This window comes from Gymnoscopelus braueri (assembly GCF_963280865.1).
Source record: "Gymnoscopelus braueri genome assembly, chromosome: 14".
NCBI lineage: Eukaryota > Metazoa > Chordata > Actinopteri > Myctophiformes > Myctophidae > Gymnoscopelus > Gymnoscopelus braueri.
In genome coordinates this window covers 48,252,402-48,264,061 of record NC_137619.1, presented here as the reverse complement: position 1 = coordinate 48,264,061, position 11,660 = coordinate 48,252,402, and positions in this window count along the sequence as shown.

Genomic DNA, 11,660 nt, shown 5'->3' with positions numbered 1-11,660 from the left:
GTCGCCGCGTGCAGAAAATAGTACTGTACTTAAGTACAATTTTGAGGTACTTTTACTTAACTGTAGTACTTCCAATTTTTATGCTTTTACTTTTACTCTACATCTCAGAGTCAAATACTTTTTACTCCACTACAATTATTAGAAAACGTTAAGTAAATTTGATGCCAATACTTTTATACTTTTACTCAATTACATTTTGAATTCTGGACTTTTACTTGTAACAGAGTATTTCTACATTGCAGTATTTATACTTTTACTTGCAAAACATGTTAGTCCTTCTTCCACCACTGCCTGTGAGAGAGAGAGAGAGAGAGAGAGAGAGAGAGAGAGAGAGAGAGAGAGAGAGAGAGAGAGAGAGAGACTTGTCTCCCTCAGATGCTGTTAACTGCAGGCTCACCTCATGGCTCATAGTGATGACATCACCGCCCTTGTTCATTGTAGCTTACCCGCAGGGTGACTGTGGTCTCGCACGCACACACACACACACACACACACACACACACACACACACACACACACACACACACACACACAGTGTTGAGTCAAGGACAGGCAAAAGTAGCAGTACCTTAAGCTGAAAAGAGGAAATGGTGCATGTTCTTGCTGCAAAAAAAACATTGAAAGAACAAATGGAAAGGATGCTTTCAAACTAGTTTTAAACGGATATGGTATTTTTTGTATTCGTTGGCTCTACTGCCTCTGTTTGAATGGGAGCAATGCTGTATTACAGCTTTCTTTCCTTTCTTTTTTTGTCTTGCGTCGTGTATAGCAGTGGTTCTCAACCTTTTCTAGCTGCGACCCCCCCCAAAATAATCATATTTGAACTGGGGACCCCCCAAAATAATTATATTTGAACTGGGGACCCCCCAAAATAATCATACTTGAACTGGGGACCCCCCAAAATACAAGCACTTGGAATTGTAGGAGTTGAGGCATTACATTTAGTTTGACTCGGTTCCACAGATAATGTGAAAACAGCCGATCTAAAACGCGAGGCGTTGTGAGTTTGTAGATCAGCGATTTTCAAAATGATTATTTGACAATTTTGCCATGCTTTGATGCAGTAATGGTCTTTTTTAGGTATTCACTTTACTGTCATCTGGGACCCCCCTGAGGGTCATGTGGTCACTGGTGTATAGAAACAGGAAGTAATGCGGTGGAATGCTGTGCGGTGTAGGAGTGCTGTAGGATGATTCATGGCTCATACAGGACCTCATTAGTTCCTCCTCCGCCACAGTAAAAACGCTCCATTGATTTAACTGTGAGGGTGTAAAGATGGACACTTGAGGGTCCATTTGGATCAGTCTGTTCACACTTCACTGTGTGCTTGCCTTGTCCCTTGGTTGTTCATAGCACACGTACGGTAGATACATAATGGCCCTCATTTATCAATGGAACGTTAAAAAATACATTTGAGCCCAGGAATCCGCATACGCCCATGTCCACGTGTGATTTATCAATCAGGTGTACCCTGTCAATCACAGCGTAAGATTTGTCCGCTGCTGATTTCGACATTGAGAAGCGGAATACGGCCGAGAAGAGGAACTTAAGCTGCACAGCACACAAACCTATCATATGCGCGGAAAAGGCAGTATGCTATTTGCATACACAGGGCACAGACCCGATACCTGACACAGACACGTCCAATAAGAAAATATAACGCAAATAAATGAAACCTGAAAACTTAACAGCGCAGTACAGTCAACAATAAAGTGTCAGGATAGGTCAGAATAATGAGAAGAAAAAAAAAAGATATGCATCTTCTTTTTTTATTCTAGCCATAAGTAAAGATATATCCTAAACAAAAACCTGAATCATGACTTAAATAACAAATAGCCTACTGGTTGTCTGTTTCCCGTAGGCCTAGGTTGTTGAATAACACCAATCACATCGTCATGATTGGAATAAGTTTGGGTTTTAATTTAACCCCCTGGTAGTGCGCACTGATAGTGGACACGTCACACGTGCACACTCTGCTGTTTTGCTAAATAAAGGAGTCCTGCGTCCTCCCGTGGTCCGTGACTGACCCCATGTTTATGAGAGATAGATAGCCTAGGGCTGTCATCATATGAATGTTTATAGAGTGATTGGTGAATGCGTAAACATTAATGGATGAAGGCTGGTATGTGGTGGGCTGGTTACCTCCGATATCCCGCTGTGGCCCCTTGGCAAAAACCCTCAATGAAGATCACTTGAGCTGGGCACAGAGGCATTCGAGCGTCACGTTATCCTTAAACGAGGTTGCACATAACTCCAGAAAGACTTAGCCCACTGTAGGATACCAAAGTTGAGAGACCTCTCTCCATGTCATGAAAATATTTCATGAAAATATTCCAGCGGAGTGGCCAGCGGTCCCCGAAATCCTCTCACATGTATGCGCTCATATGTCTTAACTCAGAGCCAGTAAAGAGCACTGTTCAAATGACTGAATGATTAAGCATCTAACTTGTAACATTGTAAATATGTTATATTGTTTTTAATTGTTCGAATTGAATTGCTTGCATACTTGGAACTATCCTACCAATCACATTGTCGATGTATGTCTTTACAAAACATTTGTTTTCACATGTATTATTTATTAGTTTTATAGCTATACATTTTTGGAGTGAATACATATGTTTAGATGTCTGTCAGACGGTCAGACAATGCTGCTCCGCAGGTCTACGATGCAACAAACTGGTGTAGACAAAATTAGTGATGTTTACTCATGAGAGAGACAGATAGACAGACAGACACAGAGAGAGAAATGCTCCTGTCAGGATAAAGGTCAGGGCTCTGGATGCGTTCAAAGTTCTCTATATCCTCTGTTCATTTCCACTTCATTTCCACCATCATCTCTTCTCTTCCGCGTCAGTTTATTCCACCTCACAATGCACTCATTAACCCCAACACACGCACGCAGCAACGCATGCATGCAAACGTGCACACGCACACACACACACACACACACACACACACACACACACACACACACACACACACACACACACACACACACACACACACACACACACACAAGCTCTCTTCTCCCAGCATGGTTAATGGGCAGTGCTAAAGCAGTGAAGCTGAAGCTAAAGCACATCGCAACAAGGAAGGTTTTTCAGCTTTATTTATTGTGGATTGCGTGCTGCTGCGGCAACTCTGTGTAAGATCACTTACACAGATAGAGCGTGGCTCCACTCGCCGCTGTCCTCTCCATAGATCTCATTTCATCTAATCTGGGGGGGGGGGGGGGGGGTTGTGACTTAACCCATGAAGGCCGATTCTAAAAATGTCTTTCAAATCCCAACAGTTTTCTGAAAAACTTATGTTGCCATATCAGTGGTGCTCAAAAATGTGCATGTATTTGGCCGCAGATAAGCAAAGATTTAAGTAAAAAAATGTACATATTCAAAGATTTGCACAATTTTACAAAATGTTTCAAAAATGGCAGATCTACAAACTCATCTAAAATGACACAGATGCTTTCCCGGTTTTAACGGGTTAAGGCTCAGTTCGTGGGGAGAGATTACGGTACACGGAGGAGAGATGGACCTGGGGATGGAGAACGGACAGTTTAGATCGGTCGCGTATCGATTTGCCGGTTCCCAGACGGGCGGGGCGGCGTGGCGGCGTGTACACCATGAGGTCATTCTCTGTCTGTCCGTAAGAAATACTACTTTCCTCCGAGGGCCATGTCGTCAGCTGGAGGTTATGATGTGTATGATGGGACACTAGAGGGAGCGACCATGATCTGGTACCACCCAGATTTAGAACACACATGGGGGAAATTCTCATTATACTACTCTGCCACCAAAATGTGGAATGCCCTGACAGCATCCATTAAATAATGTGTATCACTGGTTTCTTTCCAAATTGGCCTGAAAGGACATCTATCAGCCAGGAGACCACGAGGGGAGGTAAATGTAAGTTCCCATCGAAAGGAGGTGTCATTCACTGCCGCCGTTTTTCCATTTTCTCTTTTGTACATAGGCCTGGCTGTAACAGTATATCACAATGATCTCCAGATGATCTCATAAAGTAGCGTACAGGGACCAGTGTTGCCGTGTCTGCTTATTATAAGCAACTTTGGGCTTGTTTTTCTGTAAAGTCGCTTGTAAATGTTGGTAGTTGCGGGTTGCGGTATTTGTCCGTGGACCCCCATCTGAAAATATTTTGTACCAGATTTGTGTTGTTAGAACATTTTGCACTTTATTTATTTTATTTTTTGTTGAAAATAGCAGATCTACAAGCTCACAACGCGTCGCATTGCGGCGGCATTGTGGCAGCCTTTGTTAACTTTGTTGAGGTGTGAATTTAAAGTTGTTTTAAATTGATGTGCGTGCGCGTGCTCCTATTCAAATAGGTTCCTGCACGGCGTGCAAGGCCGTCCCATGAGCAATGCAACCCTGACTCTCAGAGTTATGGGGTCCTTCAAATTAAAACGGTTTGAGAAGCACTGATGAATCCCTGTCTGAGGAGTTCTGTGAACACCAGCCACGAGAACCAGACTATCTTCCCTCTAGTGGCTAGTGTTGGAACTACACAGACGGATGCCCTTTTGAGATGGAGTAGTAGCCCTACATCAGCGGTTCTCCAAGTGGGCGCCGTGGCACCCTAGGGTGCTGTGACATAAATGTAATGTACTTTAAGTATCAATGTAATACAGGGGTGTCCTGAGCCAAAAAAAAGCCTACAGGCTTACAAGGATGCACCTAAATATACATGTCAGATAGATGAGTCCAGTACACCATGGATAAACAATGCAGCTCAGTTCTCATTGTGTTGATCTTAACCTATGAGATGAATGGTGCTCATTAATCAACACAGCCATTTGTCTTCTGTTGTAAGTCTAGAGGTCAGTGATTAAACCATGTTCTCTGTATCTGAGCCAAGTCCACAATCTCTCTCTCTCTCTCTCTCTCTCTCCCTCCCTCGTTCTTGTTCCCTCTTTCTCCCTCGTTCTCTCTCTCTCTCTCTCTCTCTCTCTCTCTCTCTCTCTCTCTCTCTCTCTCTCTCTCTCTCTCTCTCTCTCTCTCGTTCTCTCTCTCTCTCTCTCTTTCCCTCTCTCTCTCTCTCACCATGTCTCTGCCTCCTTTTCTCTCTCTTTCTCTGCAGTGATTAAAACGTCTTTATTTTCTTTCGTTAGTGCTCCGCTCTCTCTGCTTTTCCAGGGCTCTGATGTTGTCTGCCACCAAATCCCCTCGGAATAAAAGTCAGAAATTGAAGCAGCAAATCATGTTGTGTGTGTGTGTGTGTGTGTGTGTGTGTGTGTGTGTGTGTGTGTGTGTGTGTGTGTGTGTGTGTGTGTGTGCGCGCGCGCGCACGCTTTCACAATCAAAGCAGGGTAGAAAATGGGGCAAGCATCACACACAGGGCGTATTATAGCAACAAAGCAGCTTTCCCTTTTCTTAGAAGGATGACAGTGGCAGCCGTCGAGGCACGGCAGCACACTGAGTGCAATGTGAGAGTTCAGCTAATGACTAGCACAGTGGAGACACAGACAGAGAGAGAGAGAATGACTAGCACAGTGGAGACAGAGAGAGAGAGGGAGAGAGAGACTCGAGAACATAGAAATCACATTACCTGTGACTGCTTTGTTCATGGGGGAGTAGTTTAGATGTCCTGGTGTGTCTGCTTGAGTGCAGAATTGGGTTGTGACTTTGTTGGATGCACGGTTGTAGGTGTGCGTGCGTGTTGGTCTGTCTGAGCTCAACCTGGAGCCAAGTTGTATTGTATCTGTCTGTTCTTAGTTCTGGAAAGTAACAAAGTATTTATTTACTTATTCATTTACTCACTATTTACTCACGCTCATCCATCCATCTTCAACCTCTTATCCATAATCGGGAATTTACTTTACTGTTTATAGTACTGTACTTAAGTACAATTTGGAGGTACTTTTACTTTACTTGAGTATTTCCATTTTTCAATATTGCACTTAAACCCTATTTTATACTTCAAAAAATGTCCGATACAATTGTATTTTGCCATAAAATTTGAGTACCTGTAATGTGGTACTGTAAGTATTATTTTCTGATGCTAAAACCTGTTCTTTTACTCAAGTCAAAACTTTGAATACATGAGTTATACTTTTTTGGGTTATATATATATTGTGGTATTGATACTTTTACTTAAAAACTAATGGGAGTACTTCTTCCCCCCTGGCTCCTGCCTCTCATTTGGTTGATAACAAAGAGTAGCAGAGTCACCTTGGCTCAGTTGCAGTCCAGTGTTGCCAGATTTTGCGAGAGAAATAAGAAACCAGGTCTATGAAAACAAGCCCAAAAGAAGCAGCTATGGGACACATGAGCACTTTAAACCTATATGCATCGGCTATTTGAAAATAGACGATCTACAAGCTCAAAACGCGACACGATGTGACACGTGCTATTTTCAAACAAATCTTGAAACAAGATTGCAAGATTGCCCCGGCAGGCGCCCTTGGCTGCGCCCTGGTTGCCTCACTGTCCACTGGAGCCGGGTGATCTGGTGGTTGAGAACTTTGAGCATCTTCTCAAGCTTCCTCCTGGCCAAACCTGCCTCTCGGGAAGTGGTTGTATTGTGTCCACCTTGGGCTGGAAATCTTCCTCGACGGTTCCCCCTGTGGCACCCTCTTCCTTCGAGGCCATGGCTCTCTGCTGCTGGTGATGGTTCTTGGGAGGCATTTTGGACTGTCTTTTCTTTACTTCTGACACCACATGTAACAGTTTCCCGAACGGCCAAGTCTCCAAAAATTAACAGGTCCAGGAATGCAACTCTTAAGTGTATTTTTTCTTCTCCAAAAACACACCAACAGTGCACAAGTATTTACAGTGCTGGCCAATGCAAAAATAACGTAATAATGAAAATTAAGACTTGGCAAACACTAATAAAACAAAATCCAAACGGATAACAACAAAAAAATAAGCAAGCGGACATGGCAACACTGTTGCAGTCGTGTGGTGTTGAGTGGGTTTCAGCAGGGGGTGGAGGCGGATGCATAGCCGGCGGTCCCCAGTGGACAATTCAGTTAATGGCGCCAGCAGAGTCACTCCCACCTCCACCTCAATTCACCTCCCTCGCCCCCTCCCCTCCGTAGCGAGAGTTAACCACTTAGACCCCAGTCTCTACTTGGTGAAACGGACCTGAGTTGGTTCTGTACATGCCATATGGACAGTTTTTCCCCCCTCCTCTACACCAAAACTAGACGTTCTACAAGCTCATGACGTGTCTCGCTGCATCGCGATGTGAGCTTTGGCTATTTAGCAATTTTAGACATTTTGGTTACCGATTGACAGTGGTGTAAAGTAACTAAGTACATTTACTCAATTGCTGTACCCAAGTACAATTTTGAGGTACTTTTACTTTACTGGAGTTTGTCCAATTGTCTGTACTTTAACTTCTACTCCACTACATCTCAGAGGCAAATATTGTACTTTTACTCCACTACAATTATTTGAAAACTTTAGTTACTTGTTACTCTGCAGATATAAAGTATTACATTATAAAACATACATGAACTACTTTAGCCCTATTTTATACATAGGCTATTTGCAAATAGCAGATCTTCAAGCTCACAACGTGTCGCATCGCGACGCGTTGTGAGCTTGTAGATCTGCTATTTTCAAACATTTTAGTACTTTTAATTTTGGTCCTGTAAGTACATTTTGATACCAATACTTTTGTTCTTTCACTCAAGTAAATTTTAATTTCCAGACTTTTACTTGTAACACAGTACTTCTACATTGCAGGATTGATACTTTTACTTAAGTAAAACATTCAAGTACTTTTTCCACCACTGCCGATTGACTTTGAATTCGGCGCACGCATCGCCCGAGGACCCGGGGGAGTGTGGTGCCCTGTGTCGAGTCAGTTGGACCAACGATCCGACCGATACTCCCATGTGTAGGCATATATGGAGATCCTGTTGTCCAGGACCGCCGATCCATCCGATATGCCCATACATGGTCATATACGGTGACGGAAATCTGTGCGTGTGTGTTTGTGTGTGCGTGCGTCGTGCCTGGCGTGCGTGGTTTCCGTGTCTGGCGTGGCGTGCAAGTCCCTTCTGTCCCCCGTATATGTATTGTAGTGCTAACTTTGGAAGTGGGGGAGCGCACCTCTGTCCCACATGCACGCGCGCGCAGCGCGCGTGCATGTGGGACCCAGCGCGCGCGCGCGCGATTTTTTGCGGTTAATTCCGCGGATTGGGACTTTATATTGGTTTTTTTGTTACTTTATTTCGGGTTTAGGGTTAGGGTTAGGGTTAGATTAGGGTTATGTTATTTAATTCTTTTTTTTTTGCGGTTAATTTCGTGGATTTGGGTACTTTATTTTCGTGTTTTTGTTACTTTAAATTAAAATTAAAATTACTTACTCACCTTCTGCAAAGATTGTCTTGGTTTCAGAGAGCAGAGCATGGTGGTAAATATGAACTTTTGCCCCAAACTTTAAGTCTTTATATTCCGTATGTCCACGTCCGTGTTCAGTGTTGTTTAGTGTGTGAGCAGAACGTAGGATTAGGAACGTAGTCAAGCAAGCGGCCACAGAAGTCTGTTTCCTTTCAAAGCGATGTGCATTTCAGAATAAGAGGTTTTTTAAATCTATACTTGAAATGTGTTATAATTCAACACACGTTTTATTTTGAAATACTACAAAAACACACTGTCTGTGTGGACCACCCCACAGGGTTTTCTAAATCTCACCTGCATAACCCAATATCATGCTGTTTTTACAAATTTGTTGCTTTTAAATGTGCAAATGATTTTATTTTTTTTGCAGTTAGAGAAGTGAGGGAGCGCCGTCCCCCCGCGTCCCCCCTCCACTACACCCCTTATATATCTCGGCTCTCGAGAAGTTGATCGGATCAGCAGATCTCCAGAAATATTGATGAATCCGCAAATCCCTATAGATGGAACACCCTGATGATGTCATCAGGGTGTTCAGATCATCAGGCTGTTTTTATATACATGAATGCAAATGATTCTAAGGAATGGATTATGCGGAAAAAAAATTATGAGCTCAAATAATGGTGATGAGGCCATTATGTAATAATTGGGACAGGCAGAAACCTCTTATCGTCATGTTCTAACTTTTTGTGTTTTTTTCGTAAGTAAATGAATGCCGTACTACAGTACATCAACAGAAGCAGATCCACAAGCTCGAAACACGGCGTGAAGCGACGCGTTTGGAGCTTGTGAGCTCAAGTAACAGCTTTGGACGATACATATTTAAGTGTGTGTGTGTGTGTGTGTGTGTGTGTGTGTGTGTGTGTGTGTGTGTGTGTGTGTGTGTGTGTGTGTGTGTGTGTGTGTGTGTGTGTGTGTGTGTGTGTGTGTGTGTGTGTGTGTGTGTGTGTGTGTGTGTGTGTGTGTGTATTTATTTACCGGTGATCCAGTAGATTTATAATCTCTATATAATCTACCAGTGTCATGGATTCAAGTCAGCACAGTCAGCGAGATGTCATCTACTGATTAGAGATTGCTGTGTGTGTGTGTGTGCGTGCGTGCGTGTGGTGAATGCACTACTGCGCGTGGTCTAAGCCTGCAAGAGATTGCCGTAGAATCACAGGTCAAGTGTTTTGGCCTCGCCGTTTGTTTTAGAATAATTAAAAACTGTAAATCTGCCCAGAAGAAGGGATGTGTGTGTGTGTGTGTGTGTGTGTGTGTGTGTGTGTGTGTGTGTGTGTGTGTGTGTGTGTGTGTGTGTGTGTGTGTGTGTGTGTGTGTGTGTGTGTGTGTGTGTGTGTGTGTGGTGTTGTGCGTTGCCAAGATAGTGGGCTTTCAGGAGGTGGAGGGCAGCACTTTCACCACATCAAGCCTGGCATTCCTAGTTTGGGCATGTCATTTATAGGCGAAAACATCCAACATCTTTCCAAGCATTTGACAATCTTTCACAATTTTATGAAATAGCAAAAATAGCAGACCTACAAGAGAATTGGAAGGTTACCGGTTCGATCCCTGGCTGGGTTACTTTGGTGTCCTTGCAACTACTCCCGATGATGAGTGGGTTGGTGCCTTGCATGGTTTCCTCTGCTGTGTGTGTGTGTGTGTTTGTGTGTGTGTGTGTGTGTGTGTGTGTGTGTGTGTGTGTGTGTGTGTGTGTGTGTGTGTGTGTGTGTGTGTGTGTGTGTGTGTGTGTGTGTGTGTGTGTGTGTGTGTGTGTGTGTGTGTGTGTGTGTGTGTGTGTGTGTGTGTGTGTGTGTGTGTGTGTGTGTGTGCGTGCGTGTGCACGTGACTGTAATGCGCATTGTAAAGCCTTGTGGGGAAAGGCGCTATAAAAATGCACCGTTTACCATTTACAATGTAGTATAAGAAGCAATACGTTTGTTTTTTTCTCCCCTTCACACCAAACCTCTTCACCTCTTAAAATAGCCGGTCTTAGCTCACATGTTGTGACCAGTGGTGTGTTCTAGATTTTTTTGGAGGGTATACTATAATTCCCCCCCTAGTTCCTTCCACACGCACCGCACGCACGCGCGTATAATTAATTAATGTAAAAAAAAATGCACGCGCTCCGCGCGCGTTTCTGCCCCGCACAAACTCGGCCAGGCCCACTCAGGCCCAGTTTCACAGTAACACTGAGTAGGCTACACTTACAATATGCTTTGTACTGATTTTCTACTGTTTCTAATGTTAATCACCCTGTAACTCAACCACTTCGGAGCTGCTTTTAGCCTTGGATGCATTTCTTTTTTATTTCTTTTTATTACCATAGAAGTGCAAGGATTGTTATAAATAAATGCTGGTTAGGCTTATCAGATATAATAGCAGTGTTAACAGCAAGCATTCCTGTATCTATTACAGAATAGTATTAACTTGGCATTGAAGACACAAACTGTATTGAAGTTTCAAGATGTTGCTGTGCTATGACGCGCAATTTGAATACTAATGAAGTACTCAATTCAGTGACCACCTACGTTCAATGAAGTGAATGGCAGGTCATTGAAATGTGTGAATTCCTTCGCCAGTAGCCATTAATATCACCTCAAGAACAATAGCCACGCACATGATAAGCCTTCACCTCAGAGACTAGTCAGACGGTCAGACCACATTCTTGCTGTTTGTATTGCTGCGCCCCCCAACTCAACCACTCCTGGGTGCAGCGTATCAGATGCGTATCAACGTATCAGATACCCCTTTTCGAACTGTTTTTGAATGTATACGGTGGCGACGAAAAAAATCTGCAGGCCATACTACGTATACAGCGTACCACGGTAGAACACATCACTGGTTGTGACGTGAGCTTGTGGAGCTGCTATTTTCACCAAACGTTCGTCCCCAGAATAGGGACGCCAGGGTTGATGTGGTTAATAAAATGAACTTGTGTCCCCCAGGGAGGACAGGCAGTGTCCCCCAGGAGGACAGGCTGGGACCATCTGTCTTATATAGAGTCCTGACAGCCCTATTATGTAGTGATTCATCAAAGCCAGTGTGTGTATGTATTCCACTTGCTTTATCTCCACAGCCTATGTCCAGCCAGTCCTATCATGATTGGGGGGGGGGGGGGGGGGGGGATTCAGGTGGAGATAGCGTACAGTAGCATCACCTCACTGTAAGTGATATAAACTGTATTTCCTTGTTTGTTTGTTTTTGCTAAAAAGGTGAAGCTCTATATTTTGATGATAGTAATCATTGCTACAGACTTTTCAGTAACAGGGGTCTCCCCGTCTCTCCAGCACTTCAGTAAACCGAAAATGTGTT